The sequence below is a fragment of the Delphinus delphis genome, chromosome 10, assembly GCF_949987515.2.
Source record: "Delphinus delphis chromosome 10, mDelDel1.2, whole genome shotgun sequence".
NCBI classification, from domain to species: domain Eukaryota; kingdom Metazoa; phylum Chordata; class Mammalia; order Artiodactyla; family Delphinidae; genus Delphinus; species Delphinus delphis.
The window spans coordinates 75,240,931-75,264,301 of NC_082692.2; the positions used below are offsets into that span (position 1 = coordinate 75,240,931).

Here is a 23,371-nt window from a genome sequence, read left to right on the forward strand (position 1 = left end):
AAACCAGTCAGGCCTCCAAGTCTCGTGGTGCCACTTCAAAGTACCTTCCACAGGTAAAAAGCACCCACTGGCCCTATTCTCATAATCCTAAATTGGCTGATAAGGTCATTTGCATCCAACAGGGTCAGGATCATCTCCGCATCTCACTCAATATCATGACTCCATCTTTCTCTTGCTTTAAGGTGATTCATATTTCATCATGTGGATTTTTTAAAGAATTCTAGACAGGATTTTCACACAACCCGGTGCTCAGTCACTTAGGAAACTGTTTTTGTCATTAGGTGGGTAGGACAAGCACAATGTTAAGTAAGAGAAAGGCAGAAGAGAATATATAGGAAATCCAGAGTCTATATGAATTTCATCCACAGGGAATATAGCAAAATAATCACAACTCAATGGAGAAAGGAGCTTTTGAGTGGGTTCTGAAATAAGCTATTAAGTCATGCAGATAAATCCAATGTCAACGCCTCAGCCTCAGCTGATTGGATTCATGTGTTGGAACTCATACTAAGGCCCCTGATGTTCTCAGGGGTCTGTTGTTGTTGCTATTGTTGTTGTTTGGTTGGTTTGGGGTGGTTCTTTTTTTGGCAGGAGTGGGGTCTCAGGGAAGGCATGACATCTTTAAAGTGGGAAGCTCATGGAAGAGTGGTGTCTGTGTCCTGCAAGGGTTTAAAAACTACATCACTTCAAACCTTATCCTGCATTGATAGTTTCAGGCTTTGCCACATTTCTGAGCTCTGTGCTCTAAAGAAGCATCCTCCCTTCTTCCACGTACCCTAGCCATCTAACTGTCCCATAAGGCACCTCTGCCCATCCAGGCAGGGATCAAACAATCAGATAATTCCAAGGGTGTCCCCATCCATGACTTGGAGATGTTGCTGTTGATAGTCATATACTTTAACCTGTAAGTGACTGAAAACACAGTCTTCCTCCCCATGAAGCCCCTCTTTAGGAGCACTGTGAGACCTTCCTATCTTGACCATTTCCATATCTGTAGTGCCTAAGCCAGTACCTGACACACGTAGTAGACATATAATAAATACTCATTAATCTGTTATATGGGCAAAAAATAATCTCCTGTGTTGTTATCTAATTACATGGCTGGATCTATTTGAAACCAAAGTTCAGCTTCCTTGGGCCAATATACCACCCTTGTATTCTCAGTGCCAAACTCAAGTCCTCCTGGCTCGAGAAACAACTGTTCGCTAGTAGTATGCTCTAAATTTTACATGACATCTCATTTAATTCCATGTAATACTTATGTAAATCTGTATTCCTATTTTACAATGAGAACCAGGGCTTTAAAGAAATCAAGTAATCTAGTTACAGTCCCAAAGCTTATAAATCATGGAACCATGATTTAGACCCCACTCTGTTTTAACTGCAAAATGTGTATTCTTTTCATATGTATGGACTGTGCTCTGTCCTAAAATGAAGTTCCATGTACTTGCATCACTCAACTGCAGATAACCAATGTTTAAGTCCAGAATCTTTATGTCTTATGAAGGACTACAGTGTGGAAGACATTGGGTGATCCACAGACTTACTTAGCCCAGAACACAAGGAACAAGCATGAGGATATAATATTGGTGAAACACGAATTGAACAACAGTCAGAAATGGATTGTCATGGTGGTAAAATCTGGAAGGAGCAAGGAAATGTTCATTCTGGAGTTTCTTTGGGAAAACATTGGCTAGCAAACTATCTGTCCTACCTGAGTTGGTCTTTAGCATGCCTGAAGCCGGGTAAAAGGGGTGGAAGGCTTCTCTCAGGGCCAATGTCTCCCTCGCTGCCTCCTTACCCTCTTCCTTCAGTATCTCCCATGCACCAGGCAATGTGCTGTACAGTAATGAGTGAGACACAATCTTTGCTTTTTTTTAAAAAAATCGTACAACACATAAAAAGATAGTTAGGACAAAACACGGTTAGTGCAATGCTAGAGTAACACAGAGAAAAACTGACCCAGCCACAGCATTGTCGGAAGAGCTGTTTAGACTACGCCTTAGTGGAGTCAAGTGGCTGAAAGTTTGATAAGGAGAGCATTCCAAGGAGAAGGAATGGTATCTATGCAGGGTAAAGACAACAAGCAGCATGCTGTATGCAGAGAACCTCCTGCAGTTCAATGCAGCCAGAACACAAAGCAAGAAGGAGTCAAGGTGAGAGATGAGCAGGGAAGGTTGGCTTACTTTCTAAGTAAGCCATGTTGACAAGCTTGAATTTCATCTGACAGTGATAGATATATTTTTGGAGAGCTTAGGCAGAGGACTGACAGAGTAGATATCAATTTTATGAAAATCCCTACAGCTACTGCAGACTTGAAAGCAATAGGACAGAAGGCCAGGGGGCCAAGTTAGGAAGCTGGTGCCAAATCTCAGCAAAGTATAGGAACCTGAACAAGAACAGGGGTAATGAGAATGGAAAGAGAAAAGATTTGACAATGACTCAGAATGTAAAATATTTCAGAAGGGTGGGAGGGGATTTTAACATGGAGAAAAAGAACAAAGCAGCAAAAAGGCAGGACTAGAACTGAGAGGTCAGAATATTAAGGAAATTACTGAGCAATATTAATAATTTTAAGTATGCCTGTGGTAGAATTACTAGGAATCTCATTGTCAAATATGTGGTCTTCTTTACTAGCTAGTCGCATGTAATGTTTTCAAGGTTCATCCATGTTTTAGCATGCATTGGTACCTTATTTCTTCTATTGCCAAATAATATTTCATTGAAAGGACATACCACATTTATTTATACATTTATCAGTTGACGGACATTTCAGTTTTTTGCACTTTTTGGCAATTACACTACTATGAACATTCATGGACACTTTTTATGTGGACACATTTTCATATATCTTGCGAATATATCTAGCAGTAGAACTGCTGAATTATATAACATTATAATTAACCACTTAAGTAACTACTTTCCAAAGTGTCTATACCATTTTTTTAACATCTTTATTGGAGTATAATTGCTTTAAAATGGTGTGTTAGTTTCTGCTTTATAACAAAGTGAATCAGTTATACATATACTTATATCCCCATATCTCTTCCCTCTTGCATCTCCCTCCCTCCCACTCTCCTTATCCCACCTCTCTAGGTGGTCACAAAGCACTGAGCTGATCTCCCTGTGCTATGCAGCTGCTTCCCACTAGCTATCTATTTTACACTTGGTAGTGTATATATGTCCATGCCACTCTCTCACTTTCTCCCAACTTACCCTTACCCTTCCCCGTATTCTCAAGTCCATTCTCTAGTAGGTCTGCCTATTTATTCCCTTCTTGCCCCCAATTTCTTCATGACCACTTCTTTGTTTGTTTTTTAGATTCCATATATATGTGTTAGCATACGGTATTTGTTTTTCTCTTTCTGACTTACTTCACTCTGTATGACAGACTCTAGGTCCATCTACCTCACTAAAAATAACTCAATTTCGTTTCTTTTTATGGCTGAGTAATATTCCATTGTATATATGTGCCACATCTGCTTTATCCATCCATCTGTTCATGGACACTTAGGTTGCTTCCATGTCCTGGCTATTGTAAATAGAGCTGCAATGAACACTGTGGTACATGAGTCTTTTTGAATTATGGTTTTCTCAGGGTATATGCCCAGTAGTGGGATTGCTGGGTCATATGGTAGTTCTATTTGCAGTTTTTTAAGGAACCTCCATACTGTTCTCCATAGTGGCTGTATCAATTTACATTCCCACCAACAGTGCAAGAGGGTTCCCTTTTCTCCACACCCTCTCCAGCATTTATTGTTTGTAGATTTTTTGAAAATGGCCATTCTGACCGATGTGAGATGATATCTCATTGTAGTTTTTTGTTTGTTTGTTTGTTTTGGCGGTATGCGGGCCTCTCACTGTTGTAGCCTCTCCTGTTGTGGAGCACAGGCTCTGGATGCGCAGGCTCAGCGGCCATGGCTCACGGGCCCAGCCGCTCCGCGGCATGTGGAATCTTCCCAGATCGGGGCACAAACCCATGTCCTCTGCATCGGCAGGCAGACTCTCAACCACTGCGCCACCAAGGAAGCCCTCAATGTAGTTTTGATTTCCATTTCTCTAATGATTAATGATGTTGAGCATTCTTTCATGTGTTTGTTGGCAATCTGTATATGTTCTTTGGAGAAACGTCTATTTAGGTCTTCTGCCCATTTTTGGATTGGGTTGTTTGTTTTTTTTTGATGTTGAACTGCATGAACTGTTTGTAAATTTTGGAGATTAATCCTTTGCCACTTGCTTCATTTCTAAATATTTTCTCCCATTCTGTGGATTGTATTTTCATCTTGTTTATGGTTTCCTTTGCTGTGCAAAAGCGTTTACGTTTCATTAGGTCCCATTTGTTTATATTTGGTTTTATTTCCATTTCTCTAGGAGGTGGGTCAAAAAGGATCTTGCTGTGATTTATATCAGTGTTCTGCCTGTGTTTTCCTCTAAGAGTTTGACAATGTCTCGCCTTACATTTAGGTCTTTAATCCATTTTGAGTTTATTTTTGTGTATGGTGTTAGGGAATGTTCTAATTTCATTCTTTTACATGTAGCTGTCCATTTTTCCCAGCAGCACTTATTGAAGAGGCTGTCTTTCTCCACTGTATATTCTTGACTCCTTTATCAAAGATAAGGTGACCATAGGTGTGTGGGTTTCTCTCTGGGCTTTCTATCCTGTTCCATTGATCTATATTTCTGTTTTTGTGCCAGTACCATACTGTCTTGATTATGGTAGCTTTGTAGTATAGTCTGAAGTCAGGGAGCCTGATTCCTCCAGCTCCGTTTTGCTTTCTCAAGATTGCTTTGGCTATTCGGGGTCTTTTGTGCTTCCATACAAATTGTGAAATTTTTTGTTCTAGTTCTGTGAAAAATGCCAGTGGTAGTTTGATAGGGATTGCATTGAATCTGTAGATTGCTTTGGGTAGTAGAGTCATTTTCACAATGTTGATTCTTCCAATCCAAGAACATGGTATATCACTCCACCTATTTATATCATCTTTAATTTCTTTCATCAGTATCTTATAATTTTCTGCATACAGGTATTTTGTCTCCTTAGGTAGGTTTATTCCTAGATATTTTATTCTTTTTGTTGCAATGGTAAATGGGAGTCTTTCCTTAATTTCTCTTTCAGATTTTTCATCATTAGTGTATAGGAATGCAAGAGATTTCTGTGCATTAATTTTGTATCCTGCTACCTTACCAAATTCACTGATTAGCTCTAGAAGTTTTCGGGTAGCATCTTTAGCATTCTCTATGTATAGTATCATGTCATCTGAAAACTGTGACAGCTTTACTTCTTCTTTTCCGATTTGGATTCCTTTTATTTCTTTTTCTTCTCTGATTGTTGGGGCTAAAACTTCCAAAACTATGTTGAATAATAGTGGTGAGAGTGGGTAACCTTGTCTTGTTCCTGATCTTAGTGGAAATGGTTTCAGTTTTTCACCACTGAGGATGGTGTTGGCTGTGGGTTTGTCATATATGCCCTTTATTATGTTGAGGTAAGTTCCCTCTATGTCTACTTTCTGGAGGGTTTTTATCATAAATGAGTGTTGAATTTTGTCAAAAGCTTTCTCTGCATCTATTGAGATGATCATATGGGTTTTCTCCTTCAATTTGTTAATATGGTGTATCACATTGATTGATTTGCTTAATTGAAGAATCCTTGCATTCCTGGGATAAATCCCACTTGATCATGGTGTATGATCCTTTTAATGTGCTGTTGGATTCTGTCTGCTAGAATTTTGTTGAGGATTTTTGCATCTACGTTCATCAGTGATATTGGCCTGTAGTTTTCTTTCTTTGTGACATCTTTGTCTGGTTTTGGTATCAGGGTGATGGTGGCCTCGTAGAATGAGTTTGGGAGTGTTCCTCCCTCTGCTATATTTTGGAAGAGTTTGAGACGGATGGGTGTTAGCTCCTCTCTAAATGTTTGATAGTATTCGCCTGTGAAGCCATCTGGTCCTGGGCTTTTGTCTGTTGGAAGATTTTTTTATCACAGTTTCAATTTCCATGCTGTGACTGGTCTGTTCACATTCTCTGTTTCTTCTTGGTTCAGTCTCAGAAGGTTGTGCATTTCTGAGAATTTGTCCGTTTCTTCCAGGTTGTCCATTTGACTGGCATATAGTTACTTGTAGTAATCTCTCATGATCCTTTTTATTTCTGCAGTGTCAGTTGTTACTTCTCCTTTTTCATTTCTAATTCTATTGATTTGAGTCTTCTCCCTTTTTTTCTTGATGAGTCTGGCTAATGGTTTATCAGTTTTGTTTATCTTCTCAAAGAACCAGCTTGTAGTTTTATTGATCTTTGCTATCGTTTCCTTCCTTTCTTTTCCATTTATTTTTGGTCTGATCTTTATGATTTCTTTCCTTCTGCTAACTTTGGTGTTTTTTTGTTCTTCTTTCTCTAATAGCTTTAGGTGTAAGGTTAGGTTGTTTATTTGAGATGTTTCTTCTTTCTTAAGGTATGATTGTATTGCTATAAACTTGCCTCTTAGAACTACTTTTGCTGCATCCCATAGGATTTGGGTCATCCTGTTTTCATTGTCAATTGTTTCCAGGTATTTTTTTGATTTCTTGGTTATTAAGTAGTGTATTGTTTAGCCTCCATGCGTTTGTTTTTTTTACAGATTATTTCCTGTAATTGATATCTAGTCTCATAGCATAGTGGTCAGAAAAGGTACTTGATATGATTTCAATTTTCTTAAATTTACCAAGGCTTCATTTGTGACCAAAGATATGATCTATCCTGGAGAATGTTCCACGAGCACTGGAGAAGAAACTGTATTCTGTTGTTTTTGGATGGAATGTCCTATAAACATCAATTTTAAGTCCGTCTTGTTTAATGTATCATTTAAAGCTTGTGTTTCCTTATTTATTTTCATTTTGGAGGATCTGACCATTGTTGAAAGTGGGGTGTTAATGTCCCCTATTATGATTGCGTTACTGTCGATTTCCCTTTTTATGGCTGTTGATATTTCCCTTATGTATGGAGGTGCTCCTTTGCTGGGTGCATAAATATTTACAATTGTTATATCTTCTTCCTGGATTGATCCCTTGATCATTATGTAGTGTCCTTCTTTGTCTCTTGTAGTAGTCTTTGCTATAAAGTCTATTTTGTCTGATATGACAAGTGCTACTCCCGCTTTCTTTTGATTTCCATTTCCATGGAGTGTCTTTTTCCATTCCCTCACTTTCAGTCTGTATGTGTCCCTAGGTCTGAAGTGGGTCTCTTGTAGACAGCATATATATGGGTCTTGTTTTTGTATCCATTCAGCCAGTCTATGTCTTTTGGTTGGAGCATTTAATCCACTTACATTTAAGGTAATTATCGAGATGTATATTCCTATTACCATTTTCTTAATTGTTTTGGGTTTGTTATTGTAGGTCTTGTTCTTCTCTTGTGTTTCCTGCCTAGAGAAGTTCCTTTAGCATTTGTGGTTAAGCTTGTTTGGTGATGCTGAATTCTCTTAACTTTTGCTTGTCTGTAAAAGTTTTCATTTCTCCGTCGAATCTGAATGAGATCCGGGCTGGGGAGAGTAATCTTAGTTGTAGGTTTTTCCCCTTCATCACTTTAAATATGTCCTGCCACTCCCTTCTGGCTTGCAGAGTTTCTGCTGAAAGAACAACTGTTAACCTTTTGGTGATTCCCTTGTATGTTATCTGTTGTTTTTCCCTTGCTGCTTTTAATTTTTTTTTCTTTGTATTTAATTTTTGATACTGGGATTAATATGTGTCATGTTTTTCTCCTTGGATTTATCCTGTATGGGACTCTCTGTGCTTCCTGGACTTGACTTACTATTTCCTTTCGCATATTAGGGAAGTTTTCAACTACAATCTCTTCAAATATTTTCTTGGTCTCTTTCTTTTTCTCTTCTTCTTCTCAGACTCCTATAATTCAAATGTTGGTGTGTTTAATGTTGTTCCAGAGGTCTCTGAGACTGTCCTCAATTCTTTTCATTCTTTTTTCTTTATTCTGCTCTGCAGTAGTTATTTCCACTATTTTATCTTCCAGGTCACTTATCTGTTCTTCTGACTCAGTTATTCTGCTATTGATTCCTTCTAGAGAATTTTTAATTTCATTTATTGTGTTGTTCATCACTGTTTGTTTGCTGTTTAGTTCTTCTAGGTCCTTGTTAAACGTTTCTTGTATTTTCTCCATTCTATTTCCAAGATTTCGGATCATCTTTACTATCATTATTCTGAATTCTTTTTCAGGTAGACTGCCTATTTCCTCTTCATTTGTTAGGTCTGGTGGGTTTTACCTTACTCCTTCATCTGTGTGTTTCTCTGTCTTCTCATTTTGCTTAACTTACTGTGTTTGGGGGGGTCTCCTTTACGCAGGCTGCAGGTTCATAGTTCCCGTTGTTTTTGGTGTCTGCACCCAGTGGCTAATGTTGGTTCAGTGGGTTGTGTAGGCTTCCTGGTGGAGGGGACTAGCGCCTGTGTTCTGGTGGATGAGGCTGGATCTTGTCTTTCTAGTGGGCAGGTCCACATCTGGTGGTGTGTTTTGGGGTGTTTGTGGCCTTATTATGACTTTAGGCAGCCTCTCTGCTAATGGGTGGGGTTGTGTTTCTGTCTTGCTAGTTGTTTGGCATAGGGTGTCCAGCACTGTAGCTTGCTGGTCATTGAGTGGAGCTGGGTCTTGGCATTGAAATGGAGATCTCTGGGAGATTTTCACCGTTTGATATTATGTGGAGCTGGGAGGTCTCTGGTGGACCAATGTCCTGAACTTGTCTCTCCCACCTCAGAGGCACAGCCCTGAAGCCTGACTGGAGCACCAAGAACCTGTCATCCACATGGCTCAGAATAAAAGGGAGAAGAAAGAAAGAAAAGAAAAGAAAGAAAGGAAGGAAGGAAAGAAAGAAAGATAGAGAGAAAGAAAAAAAGAAGGAAGGAAAGAAAGAGAAAGAAAGAAAAGATAAAATAAAGTTATTAAAATAAAAAATTCTAAAACGTAAAAAATAATTTTTAAGTGATTTAAAAAAAAAAAGAAAGAAAGAAGAGAGTGACCAAACCAAAAAAGTTATCCACCAATTATAACAAGAGCTAAAAACTATACTAAAAAAAACCCAATCAAACAAAAAAAACAGACAGACAGAACCGTAGGACAAATGGTAAAATCAAAGCTGTACAGACAAAATCCCACACAGAAGCATACACATACACACTCACAAAAAGAGAAAAAGGGAAAAAAAATATATATATATATATAGTTGCTCCCAAAGTCCACCTCCTCAGGTTGGACTGATTCGCTGTCTATTTAGGTATTCCATAGATGCAGGGTACATCAAGTTGATTGAGGAGATTTAATCCACTCCTCCTGAGGCTTCTGGGAGAGATTTCCCTTTCTCTTCTATGTTCGCACAGCTCCTGGGGTTCAGCTTTGGATTTGGCCCTACCTCTGCATGTAGGTCCCATCCCTATTCTTTTGTCTCTGTTTTTTCTGTTTTCTTTTGCCCTACCCAGGTACATGGGGATTTTCTTGACTTTTGGGAAGTCTGAGGTCTTCTGCCAGCATTCAGTAGGTATTCTGTAGGAGGTTGTTCCACATGTAGATGTATTTCAGATGTATTTGTGGGGAGAAAGGTGATCTCCCTGTCTTACTCTTCCACTATCTTGAAGCTCCTCCACCTGTACCATTTTATATTCCCACCTCCAGTGCATAAGGTGCGATACACAATAGTGTATCCAATTTCTCTACATCCTCCTTTTGATTATAGCCATCTCAGTGGATATGATATGGTATCTCACTGTAAGTTTCATTTGCATTTTTCTGATGGTTAATGATTTTAAACATTCTTCCATGGGCTAATTCACTATTTGTGTACATTTTCTGGATAAATATCTATTTGTATAACTTTTCTGGATAAATATCTATAGAACAGAACAGATAATTGGGTTGTCTCTAAATTATTAAGTTGTATAATTTTTTAATATATTTTAAATACAACTCCCTCATCAGATATACAATTTGTAAATATTTTCTCCCATTGTGTGAATTATCTTTCCACTTTCTTGATGGTATCCTTTGAAGCACAAAAGTTTTCATTTTAATGACATCCAATCCATCTGATTTTTCTTTCTTTGTTTGTGTTTTTAACATCATATCTAAAAATCCATTGCCTAATCCAAGATCAAGATTTATGCTTATGTTTTCATCTAGGAGTTTTATAGTTTTAGCTCTTATATTTTGGTATTTGAACCATTTCAAGGTAAATTTTGAATATGGTGTGAGGTAGGGTGTTCTTTTGCTTGTGGATATCTAGTTGTCTCAGAATCATTTGTTGAACAGATTATTCTTTCTCTATTGAATTGTTTTGGCAGCCTTTTTGAAAATCATTGAGCGTAAATGTGAGGGTTTCTTTCTGGAATCTCAATTCCACTCCATTGATCTACATGTCTTTCCTTATCCCAATAACACAATGTCTTGATTACTGTAGACTTGTAAGTTTTTGAAATCAGGAAGTCCTCCAAGTTTGAATCAGGTTGGCCAAAAAGTTCGTTCAGGTTTTTCCATAAGATTATGGAAAAACCCAAAACAACTTTTTGGCCAGCCCAAATACTTCTTTTTCAAGATTATTTTGGCTATTTTGGTTCCGCTGAAGTGTTTTAGTTTTTTTTTTTTTGCGGTACGCGGGCCTCTCACTGTTGTGGCCTCTCCCATTGCGGAGCACAGGCTCCAGACACGCAGGCTCAGTGGCCATGGCTCACGGGCCCAGCCGCTCCGCGGCTTGTGGGATCTTCCCGGACCGGAGTACGAACCCGTGTCCCCTGCATTGGCAGGCAGACTCTCAACCACTGTGCCACCAGGGAAGCCCCTCCTGAAGTTTTTTTTTACGTTGTTTTAGGATGCAAAGAACCCAGCTGGGATTTCCGAAGGGATTGCATAAATTTACTCTGTAGGTCATTCCAGGGAGTACTGCCATTTTAACAGCATAAAGTCTTGTTATCTACAAACACAAAAACATCTTTCCGTTTACTAAGGTCTTCTTTAATTTCTCTCAATAATAGGATGTAGATTCAGATTTAAGTTTTGCACCATTTTATTAAATTTATTCCTAAACATCTTATTCTTTTTAATGCCATTATAAATGGAATCCGTTTCTTAATTTCTTTTTCTGATTGTTTATTTCAAGAGAAATGAAATGTAATTAATTGTCTTTTGTATATTGATCTTTTATCCTGAAAACTTACTGAGCTTGTTTACTATTTCTAATAGTTTTTTTAGTAGATTCCTTAGGATTACTATATACATGAGATGTCATCTGCTAATAGAGATAGTTTTTCTTCTTCATTTCAACTACGGATGCATTTTCTTTCTTTTTCTTGCCTAATTGCCTTGGCTGTAGTTTCCAGTAGAAGTTTTGTGTCTATACTTTGAGGTATTGGTCTGTAGTTTTCTTTACATGTGATGTCTTTGTCCAGTTTTGATATCAGGATATTTGTGATCAGAATGCATTGGGAAGTATTCTCTTTTTTCTAATTTTTGGAACAGTTTTATAAAGAATTGGTATTAATTGTTCTTTAAATGTTTGCTAGAACCCATCAGTGAAACTATCTGTACCTGGGCTTTTCTTGGTGGGGTATTTTTAATTACCAATTCAATCTCTTTATTTTATTTATTATTAATCTATTCAGATTTTATATTGCTTGAATCAGTGTTACTAATTTGTATATTTCTAGTAATTTGTCTATTTCATCTAACTTGTTGACATATTTTTGTTCATAGTATTCCCTTATAATCTTTTCTTTCTGTAGAGTCAGTAGTAATGCCCCCTTCATCATGCCTGATTTTGGTAGCTTGAGTTTTCTCTTTTTTCTCCTCAGTCAGTCTAGCTAAAGGTTTGTCAGTTTTGTTGATCTTTTCAAAGAGGCAACTTTCCCTTAGGTTGCTTTTCTCTATTTGTTTTTCTTTTCTCTATTTCATTAATTCCTGCTCCAATCTTTATTATTTCTGTCCTCTGTTTGCTATGGATTCATTTTTCTCTTCTTTCTGCAGTTTCTTAAGGTGAAAGGATACGTTACTGGTTTGAAATCTTTCTTCCTTTCTAAATACAAGTGCTTAGAGCTATAAATTTCCCCTAAGCATTGTTTTAGTTGTATCCCATAAATTTGACGTCTTCAATTTCATTTATCACAAATGTTTTCCTCATTTCCTTGTAATTTCTTCTTTGGCCCATTGATTATTTAGGAATGTGTTGTTTAATCTCTACATATCTGTAAATTTCCCCATTTTCTCTTATTGATTTGTAATTCTACACTGTTGTGGCCAGAGAACATACTTTATATGATTTCAATCCTTTTAAATGTTTTGAGGTACGTTTTACAGTGTAGCTGGAGAACATTCCATGTACACTAGAAAAGAATGTGCTTTCAAGGCTCTCTTTGATTATCTCCAACCCTCCTCCCCACCCCCACCCCCTCCCCCTGCCATCTGTTAGGCTGTCTGCATTGTTTAGTGTCACATCCAGCTGTTAGGCTTCACTAATTTCCAGCTGATCTATTGCTTTCAATAATGCCCTGGGAGTACAAACTGCTCCACAATTTGATCCAATTAAATTCTGGCTCCTTTGCAGGGGTGTTGTTTAGTTTGTTTGTTTGTTTTTTCTGTTGTACAACAAAGTGGATCAGCCATATGCATACATATATCCCCACAGCCCCTCCCTCTTGAGCCTCCCTTCCACCCTCCCCATCCCACCCTTCTAGGCCGTCGCAAAGCACCGAGCTGACCTCCCTGTGCTATGCTGCTGCTTCCAGGGGTGGTTTTTGAGGCCAGTTTTTTCTGACCCCAGGAGGGTAGTTCTTCCCCGATACTCTCTGGTAAACTAGGTGAGCTATGGTTTAGCTCATTGGTCTCATAGAGCTACTAACCTCCTCTTCATTGTTCACCACCACAATCCCTATTGTTTTGGAGAGCACCATTGGGCTTAAAATTCTCCAGTTTCAAATCAAGTGAGTTTCTTTCAGTAAGCTTCAGCGCTGTCTACTCTTTTTTTTAATTTTTAAAAATGTTTATTTTACATTGGAGCATAGCTGATTAACAGTGCGAGCCCTCTATTCTTAAAGCCTGCCCCTCTTCCCAGCAAAGTCTCTGAGCCACTGCTCTGGAGATTTGGATTGGAATGATACTCTCGCTTTGTGAACAGGGATCTGGTTAGGGGTGGCAGCCTTTGGAAGAATTCACTGGCCTCTCCCAGGGTGGAACCACTGTCTCCAGAAAGCTGCGCAAAGGTGATATGTGTCTCAGTACCCTCAGTGGGCTGCACCTGGAGCAGAGCCTCTGCCCTCTGAGTGTCAGCTGGGTGGAGGAATGTAGCCTCTAACCTTTCAGCTATGCTCACCAGGAATTAGCCTCTGTAACTCAGAGCTGGAGGGGATGAGAAGAGCTGGTGGCCTGCCTTTCTCAAAGAGATACCACATCCCTTGACTGGAATCTGAGGGAAAAGTTAGCTCCATCTTCTTGGCCACATCTGTCCGGAGTAGAGCTTCCATCTGGCTGGGCTGGGCAGAATGGGGTGGGGGTGAGGAAGGAGCAGGTTGTACTGCAAGTGCCTCTGATCCCTGCTGCTCTTACCAAGGTTTAGTAGATTTTCTTAAACAAATAATTTTTCATTTGCTGTATATGGTTAGGACAATTCCAGAGACTTTAAATGGTTGGGCTTCTATTTACTATTTTCACCAGTTATGGTTTTTTGCTGGGGAATAGATCTGTGGGGCTCCTCACACTGTCATTCCAGGAGTAAAACTCCAAAAAACTTTCCTTTAAGCGTCCAAGACTTGGAGGTTGCTTATTATCACAGTAGAACCTAGCTTAGCATGACCAAAGCAATGTCTAATATTAGCGCAGAATTGAAGTAAACTCAAGGGAAAAAATAAAATAAAACTAATTTGCTAACTCTTTCTCTGATAAATTACTGTCCCTTAAAGCTGAATAGCCTTCACTAGTCAGATTTCAGAATAATGCTTCTCCTGTTTTTCCTTTGTTCTTTCTGTTGCCTCGACTAATTGATATAATGGGCATTTGCATACTGCATCCCTCTAGTGAGAAATCCCAAGTTATTTCAGGCTACTTACAATGTTTAAAACACAGTATCCATGCAAAGATGGCAATGTGACCATCACGAGTCAGGGATACTATCTATTTTCTTCACTGCAGTTTTCTCAGATCCTAAAACACTACCTGGCTTGCCTGATACTTGTTAGCTGCTCTCAAAATATAGTTTTTGAATGAATGATAACCTGCTCCTGTTCCTTTGTCATACTGGCCATGCTGGGGATGAAAGTGATGAGAGGACAGTTTGTCTTACAGTATTTTTCTGAAAGTACCCTCCCAGAGACTGGTTCAGAATGGGACCCTGCCTGACTGACACCTATGTCCTCAGGGACTCTATGTATCAATAAAATAACCCAAGAGTCTTCTAGCCAAAAGGTCTGGCCTCATTTTCAAAGTAATCTCAGGAAACAAGAGGTATATACTGGTATCTGTAACTGATACCATAGAACAGACTGTGGTCCCTTCAGTTTTGTAAATGAAAAGCAGTGTGAGGAAGTTCACCCCCAGAAAGATGCTGTTGAAAACAAGGCAAATGATTCTGAATAATCAGCCCACAGATAGGCCACAGGGAGACCTAAATGCCTAGCAATTCCCTGGAAAATCACAGAGGATAGAGGCTTGTCCTCTTATTTAGAACTGAAAGAATCAGGTTTCTTCCCAAAGCAGTCAGAGCCCTGCCTTAAGAGGAATTGGTTCAGAAGCCCTAGAAAATTCCTGAAATAATAAGGATTAAAAGGTAGCCATTGAACCACCACAACAAGCCTCCCTGGGAATTAACTGTGTTCTAGACCTAAGGACTGGGTCGTGTCTCTTACGTGGGACCCTGGCGCTAACGTGCACCTCTTTGTGAGCCTCACGCCAGCCTTGCCTGCAGACTCTGCCTGGCCCCCTGCCCACTCACCCACACTGTCAGCTGAGTGCAGTCAGGAACCTCACCTCATCCAGATCTCTCATTTTCTGATCCTCCCTCTCAGCTAAGACTTACCCACCCCTGTCCTTTCTTGACTTCACTCTGCTTTACACTGAGTAATTAATTCATTGGTTAATTGGTGGGGTCAATTAATTCATCAATCTCCTGTGTGAGTCCCTGTTGGGATTTTGAGACTCTGTGTCTTTAACCTTTTTGGAAAGTAGCCACATCTCAGATTTACCCTCATTTCTTCCCAGCTAATAAAAAAAAAGGCAACCCAGAAAGAAATGGGTTAAAAAAAAAAAAAAAAAGAACAGCTCTCAGTTTCTGCCCTCTTGGTATCACCTTTGAGACACCTGGCCCAGTACAGCTTGTGCTAAGTTTCAAAGAAGAGGCAGATAACTCTGAAGATTTTATTTCACAGGGGACAAAAGATAAAAGTCTCTGTCAAGTTGTCATTAGATGCTTAATGCTATTCATGGTGGGGTGCTGGAGGCGCCCCTCCTTCTCTGTAGACCTCTAGCAGATTAAGTTTCAGAGCTTTAATTTGAGGAAGGATTTACAGCTGTGAAGAGGTATAATATCATTTTGATTTGGGTTGTACTAGGCTGGGGAAGCCAGATTACATTTGTATGAAACCGTATTAGAAGATATGACTGAAACCACCAAAATCAAATAACGGGAAACATTTCCAGAGAGCCTAAAAATAGGGGCCTGTCTTTCCAACGCCTGTGCATTGTTTCACAAACTATGATTCTGATTTACCCCAAGAGGATTCAAGCAGAAACACAGAAGGCAGATGGCAAAAATGCCTGTGCTTGTCAGACCTGTCCATTCATCAGTCTGTCATCAACCTAATCCAGAGGCAGGTTCCTTGGGTAAAGAAACAAAAATTAATTAACCCTTAGAGAAGTGGGGAAGTTAGCAGGGAAGGTAAAACCTCATGAAAAATCTGCTGCTTTCATCTCCTGGGGCACTGTCTAATTCAGAGTGTCAGATAAATCCATCAAATAGCCTCCAAAGTTTCTCTGGGCCTCAGTCCATCCACCTCCACCATATGCCACCATGTGTGTGTCACACAGCATCCCCCAGATACTGACTTAATCAGAGACTGTTCCTTTCCTCCAGAGCAATCTTAAAACTGTTTTAAAACCCGACTCTCCTCATTTGCACAGCAAACAATAACTCTCTTTGGGTACCGCAAAAACCCAGTTTCCTACAAGATGAAACATGGAAAAGAGTCAGCTATTGCTTGTTGTAACTGTTTGTCCTACACAGCTACACAGAACTGGACAGATGACCAGCATCTTCTAGCCCGATTTAGAGATGAATACATGGAACACCATGGGTAGGACTCCTAAATTTGAACTGACTGTGCCAAAGTCTCTGGCACATTAAGGTGAAGCATCTAATTTCAAATGGAATGTGTTGTGTATGATTGGGGAGAGTCTGGGGACGCAGGGCTGCTTTTTATCATCACAAGAGAACTGTTAACTTCCAAAATTGGGGGAAAATCATGAAGACAGCCACAAGCATCTCTCAGGGGTTACCTAATTTTTAAACTGTTAGTTCCTCTAAGAATGGTTATAGTAGTCAAGGAGAGAATGATGTATGAGGATGATTTTTCTGATTTGTGCCAGGAGTTCCAATCTCTCAATTACCACCGGGGATGGAAGGACCAGGTTATCCACAGGAAACACTTTTAGCACATGATTTTTACACTTGCACATCTCTTCAGATAAAGTATAACTGTCTTAGCTCCAAAATTAAAGTTAAAATGGGCCCATTACCGGAGGACTCAAAGTCTTTTGCTTTTGTAGTCACAGACAACCTGATTAATCTGAGTACAGACGAGGTGCTGGAGGAAGGTGCCTCTTCTTCAAATGCAGGGCGAAAACATGATTTCTACCACCGTGATAAAGTGGTGACAGACACAAAATAAAATTCAGGTCCTGGTTTCCAGGTCTGGTTTACCAACAAACCTAATCAGATAAAAATGCATCCCACATCTCTCAGATTGCTCAAAAGAACTCTGTGGCGATAGTTTATAATATATTCTACAACCACCTAGTAGCCATAATTTCTCCCTAATTCCCCAAATCATGAAAAGGACACAATCCTAATGTCTTTATCTTATTCTCAATTAATAAACCTTAAAGTGAATGTCTTATTTCTAAAAGTCAGTGTCATCAAGGAAAGAGTTAAAAAACAAAGTTCTCTTTCTTTTAAGAATTGATTTAAAAGATTTCCCACCTTCTCAGACAACATAACAGAGGTTCATTCTAGACCTTGAGAAAACAAACAAAAAAAAGCACAGCTTCTTCTGCCTTTGAGCACTAAGCGAGTTATTGATAATGCAGAGCCTTGAAATTTGATACTGAACTCGCTCAGAAGTGGGTGCCTTGTAAGCAAAGGAAAAGGGAGGAAAGAGGGAGCAGGTAAGAAGATGGATCCATACTGCTGACATTTTACTTCTCTGGGCTTCAGTTTCCTCCTCTAGAAAATGCAAGTGTAGATTAAGACAAGTCTGAAAGAAGAGCCAATCTCTAATTTAAAAAATAAATTAAAAGGCCTTTAACTCATAAGCAGAAAATTTTGCTCAAAATATCCTCAGTTTATTAGCCTGCACCAAGAAGGCAGTATGTACAGTGGTTAGAAACATGCGGTACGAGTAACATCACCTGATTCCACATCCTGACTGTACCACTTACTAGCTGTGGAATCTTGGGCAAATTTCTTAACCTCACTGAGTCTCCATTTTTCTATCTATAAAAGACAAATAATAAAAGCTTCTATATGGCAGGACTAAAGGATTAAAGGATTAAATCAAAGGATACATGTAAAGCTGTTAGCACAATGCTTAGACCCTCAGAAAACACAAAATAAACACTTATTAGTCTATTATTAATAATAATAATAGTTATTATTATTAGAAATACAATTAGGGACTTCCCTGGTGGCGCAGTAGTTTAGAATCCGCCTGCCAATGCAGGGGACACAGGTTCAAGCCCTGGTCCGGGAAGATCCCACATGCTGCGGAGCAACTAAGCCCGTGTGCCACAACTACTGAGCCTGTGCTCTGGAGCCTGCAAGCCACAACTACTGAGCCCACATGCCACAACTACTGAAGCCTGCACACCTAGAGCCCATGCTCCGCAACAAGAGAAGCCACTGCAATGAGAAGCCCGTGCACCACGACGAAGAGTAGCCCCCCCTCGATGCAACTAGAGAAAGCCCGTGTGCAGCAACGAAGACCCAAGGCAGCCAAAACGAAATAAAAAATAAAGAAAGAAATACAATTAATAATAATTCCATTTAAATATGATAAAGGCGATATTTACACACTTGGAACATTACTTACCTGAGAATCTATAAAATCAAGGATCAAAACAGTTAAGAAAAAATGGCATGATGCGATGTCCTTTAGATTAACAAAAGGTGCCAAATAAAGCAATCCAAAATCTTTCGGGCTGTTCTGCAGTGACTGTGTCTGCCGTCACTTGGGAAAGGGAAATGTATACCCCCCACATTCTGGAGAGCTGTTTGGAAATGCTAGCTGACCCCTGACAAACCTGCAGCCTCCCCAGGAGCAGTTAGGCAGCTTAATCTGAGTAAGCGAGGAGAAAGCATGAGCCCACACCCAGGCGCTGCCCCATTTCCATCTGTGAGATTTAAACACGAGACACAATTCGCCTCTGCAGACACCAAGCCCAGCTGCCAGGGAACGGTTTCAGACCCACAGTGGTGCCCCAACGATTTCCAGTTCAGTGGAAAGCTGGGGAACGCACAGTCTCACAGCACGTGATTCCTCATATTTCATCAGTTTCCAGCCTTTAAACAATTTTAACCTTCCTTCCGAGTGGACGCAGAGACAGCTATGCTTTAAGTGGAAATCACCAGAATGAGAAGCATAAGCCAGCTTCATGTTCCCAGGTGGGCATCCAATTAGCACTGTGACCTTGGCCAACTCCTGACTTCTATGAGCTTCACTTTCCTCATCTATAAAATGGGCAAAAGCTGGGGAAATGTGCACATTCCACACCAATGCCTAGATACTGTTGTTAATTTTAAGGCTCCATTTATTTTCTGTCCTGAAGTGAAACAGGCTGACAATCTACTCTCACATCCCTCTCTAATTATAAAAAAAAGGAAAAAGGAAAAAAAAGAAAATTTGCTGCCACATAAATTGGCTTGGGGCAAAGTGACAAGCCACATTGTCAGAACAGTTGGTGTCCCACGGTTTATTCCTTAATAACTTCTACTGTAATATTTCTGGGGCACATCAAAGGACAATAACGGCCCAATGTTGGTAATCCCTCTCACATATAAAAACTTTCATTATGGAGTGTTAAAGGCATCACTCTGTCTGAGAAACGGAAATCAATAGGAGTTGGCCTTTTTTTTTCTCCTTCCTTACCCAGGGAAATGGTGTTTTCTCCCCAGTGATGCCACACTATTTGGCCAGAGTTTCCTCTGATGGCTGGAGATAAGCAACAAGATGAAAAAAACCACTGTGTTAAATAACAAAGGGAGAAAGACTTTCAGGAGAACGTGTCCCTATGCCAGACACCCAGAAACGAGTCCATTCTAATTAGCTGTAAATGCTGCTTGTAAACTTTGGCTTTAATGTGTGTTTAAAAATCACTGGGATTCATTTTGACTTGGTCACTTTTATGCTCCCGTATGTAAAAGATTTTTATTTAAAAAAATGTTTTTAACAAGTACCCTAACAACAGGATATTTTGGAGGTACTGCAGCAGACCTGAGTAACTAGAACAAACTAAAAGTGTAGTCAGCAGCCATTAACTTTTTTTTCTATTATCTATAATGCAATTATTGGAGTCAGAAATATAACATTCCCTACAGATTTTTTAAAAATTCAGCTTAACTATAGGTTTCATTTCCTTTAAAGGATCATTCTAGATTCTTTAAAAAGCCAGAAACAGCACGTACTTTCCCTTTATTATGAACATATAAAGGTCAGAGGCTATTCATAGCAGGTCCCTAGTAAAGGTCATCAACAAACCACATCTTGCCAAAGCTGGTGGCCAATTTCTGGCCTCTCTTCACTTAACCACTTAGCAGTATTTGACAGCAGCCTGCCCCCTCCTTCTTGAATCATCTTTTTTTTTTAAACACACAAACCACACAACCATACTACTCTATCCCTCCACAACAACCTTGCTCTATTTATCAAAATTTGAAACCATCTCATTTATTTTTGTGCATGTTTGTTATCTGCCTTCATCCCTGTGCCTAAGAAAGAAGTTGCTAATGTATCATGGACACTCCATAAACATTTGGTGTCTGACCGACTCTTAGTTTTTCCTCGTGACAGATGAAGAGACTAAAGCTCAGAGGAGTGAAGTGACTTGCCTAAGACTGCACAGTAAGTCTCAGGCTAAGCCAAGATTTGAACCCAAGACCATCTAACACTGAGCCCATGCTCATGACCATTATACCACAGAAAAGAAGCCAGAGAGTAAATGTCCGAGAGCAGGGCTGGTAAACTTTATCGTAAAGGAACAGACAGCAAACATTGTTGGCTTTGTGTTTTGGTCCTAGAACCCCATGCAGATTCAATTAAGATTTGTAGAATGAATGACTTTTACCTCTGTCCTTATTGGGCTGCACCCCGCAGGCCTACAAGTCCTGTGCTTGCCCAGCTTTAAGACCAAAGGAAGAGCCTGGAGTCAGCAACAGAGACATCAATCGTTTAATGGATGGGGGAGCTTACACATCTGAAACAAGGTCCTGGAGCGACACCCCGACCGGTGGTCAGTGGGCGGGACATGGTGGCAGTCTTTGCTGCCGGGTTGGCGGGGAGGAGATTGCCAGTTGGGGAATTGAAGTCAGGCTGGCTCACCGGTTACTAGGGAAATTAGCAGAGGGGCACACCCCTCACTGTCCCTTTGATAAGAACAATCACCAGCTGGGGCCTGGGGCAAATACGTAGGGAGGTCAGTCATGTGAGTAGGGTATAGGTGAAGCAGGCACTGGTCAAGCCGGGGATATACAGAGAGTAAGAGAACAGCCACCCTGAGTGACCTGACCATACAATCCTCTAGACAGCAAGCTCACTGAGGTAAAGAGCAGACATAGACATCTCCTGCAGCTAAAATAGTCCATTTCCCACAACAGGGATTTGGATTGATTCCTGTGCATTGGTAGGTACACTTCCCAACAGGAGGCTGAAGTCTGGGCAATTCCCATTCGGTCGGAAAAAAAGTAAAGAAGGATCAGGAATGGCAAGAAGTTGAAAAATCTGTTATTCCCTTTCCAATTAAGAGGCTTTCTCCATGTAGAGAAAGTAAGCATCACCCGAAGTGTGAGAGAGGAAAATAACTGCTCTCACCTTGCTGGCTTCCCACACACCTGCCCTGCTGAGACTGTCTTTTGGCGACTGCACGAAGAGCCAAAAAAGTGACTCCTTCACAGCATGAGAATACTTTTAGCTGCAGGACAAGAGGAAGTTTTCTCTTGGCCTTTTATACAGTCATTCGCAGAAAGGGACATCCTGTGACCTCATTTTCACTCTGAAGTAAGACAGAGCCAAGTGGCTTCCTGCCTCTGGGTTCTGCAGAAACTCCCCCTCTGATGGCACCTTTCCACTCCTCTGACACCAAGTCCTCAGCAAGGGCACTTTTCCAATTTCAGGAGGGGTGAGATTCCTTGGGGACCAGCCGCTCACTAGGAACACCGGGCAGCACCAGAGGGAAATAGCAGAAAGAAGAGAGAAGCCCCAGTTTCAATCCTGTAAGTCACTGCAAAGAACCATCCTTTATTAAAAGTAATTCTCTTCCAGGGAAAGGTGCTTAGGACAAAAATGTAGTGACTTCGATATGAATGGGACGCTTAGATAGAAGACAGTTCAATATGGCCGTTTGGACAACACCATTCTGAAGCAGTGATTTTGATGCTGGTATGCAACTACTTGAAATTTTAGCCCTTAACGTAGACAAATACCTAAGTGAACAATTTTGGATCCATAATAATAATTTATATTTGCCACTGTACTTGTCTTTTGTCTTTCTCCTTGAAGACGTGACGACAGTTGTCTTGATTACCACTGCATCCCTAGTGCCCAGTATAGTACCTCACATGTAATTATTTATTAAAAAACTAAATGACTACTACTACTGCTATGATGACTTCTACTACTAGCACCATTACCACTTCTGCCTATGACCAGTGCTTACACACAGTGGGTACATAATAATTTGTTGAAAAAAATGAACCGCTACCACCACTACTACCATTATTGCTACATAACAAATAGTACTACCACCACCACCACACCATTACTCCTGTTGGCTCTCTGTTAAAAAGCCATTGGGGCAAGCATTATGCCTGTATTATTTCAATCACCATCCCCATTTTATAGATAAGAACACAGGCACAGAGAAGTTAAGTATCCTAAGACAAACGTGAAACAGGTGGTAGAACTAAAATAATGATGCAGTTATTATTACTCTTGGTCAAATAAAATGGGAGAAATGAGGAACAGACTGAGGATTAAGGAGCCTCTACTTTGGTCTCTTAAGCACTTCCTTTCTTTTGAAAGGAACCAAGGATCCTTGAAGAAATGGCTAATTCCAGATCTAGGGCAGGACATGGACACAGTGAGCCAGGGAAGTTTTTCATAGGAAGCTATCAAAGACTACTAGAGTCATATCAAAATGACTTAAAGCCAACTTGTAAGGGGCTCCTACTGACCAAAGATGAATCCATTTCAATATCAAAAAAACAATGAATATGATAAAATGAAATAGATTAACTTATTAAAAACCATGAGTGCCACAATGATATTTTTTAAATTGTTGGTTACCTTTGCAAGTTGTTAGGGTAGCAACTCATAATTGAGAAAATATATAAAAGGAGGGGAAAAATTTAAGTAAGCATTTACTCTTAAATGGACTGCACTTCAAGCTAACGAAACAGGAATTAAAAGTTCTTCTTTATGGAGCATTCACAACTAATAAGAGCAGGAGGAATGAAAGAATTAGAAACTCCCCACTTTGCATCTTTTAATGAAATAATGGAGCTAGGCAACCACTGGCTAAACACTAAAACACTGGCTTAAAGCTTGATGGGGGAACTTGATATTGAAGGGATCAAACTGAGAACACCGGAATCTATGAATCAATCCTAACGTAACTAAAAGTGGGATAACCAGACATTACATCAGTGGTTCTCAAACTCTGCGGAACATTTGAATGACCTGGGGATGGTGGAGAGAGCTTTCAAAAATCTCAATGTTCAGTTTACGTCCCACCCTACCAATTAAATCGGGCATCAGTAGTTTTGGGTTTTTTTAATCTTTTTAAAGATTTCCCAGGTGATTCCAATGTAAATGAAAGTTTGGGAACCATTGCATTTTGTGGCTCAGGATGTGATGCAGAAGGAGATACACAATGCCCCCAT

The 23,371-nt window shown here is 39.9% G+C and overlaps 1 protein-coding gene across 27 annotated transcripts in view; it reads right to left on the minus strand.

The window, feature by feature from the left end:
• Window positions 1–23,371, minus strand: part of FHIT (fragile histidine triad diadenosine triphosphatase) — a 1,444,513-nt gene that overhangs the window by 858,624 nt on the left and 562,518 nt on the right. The window contains exon 1 of one of the 27 annotated variants that reach the window (XM_060022818.1): window positions 21,303–21,621. The exons of the other annotated variants lie outside the window; for them this stretch is intronic. The gene's annotated coding sequence lies outside the window, so the exon portion shown is untranslated. Of the gene's footprint in view, window positions 1–21,302; window positions 21,622–23,371 lie in introns of those variants that run through there. 27 annotated transcript variants of the gene reach the window in all.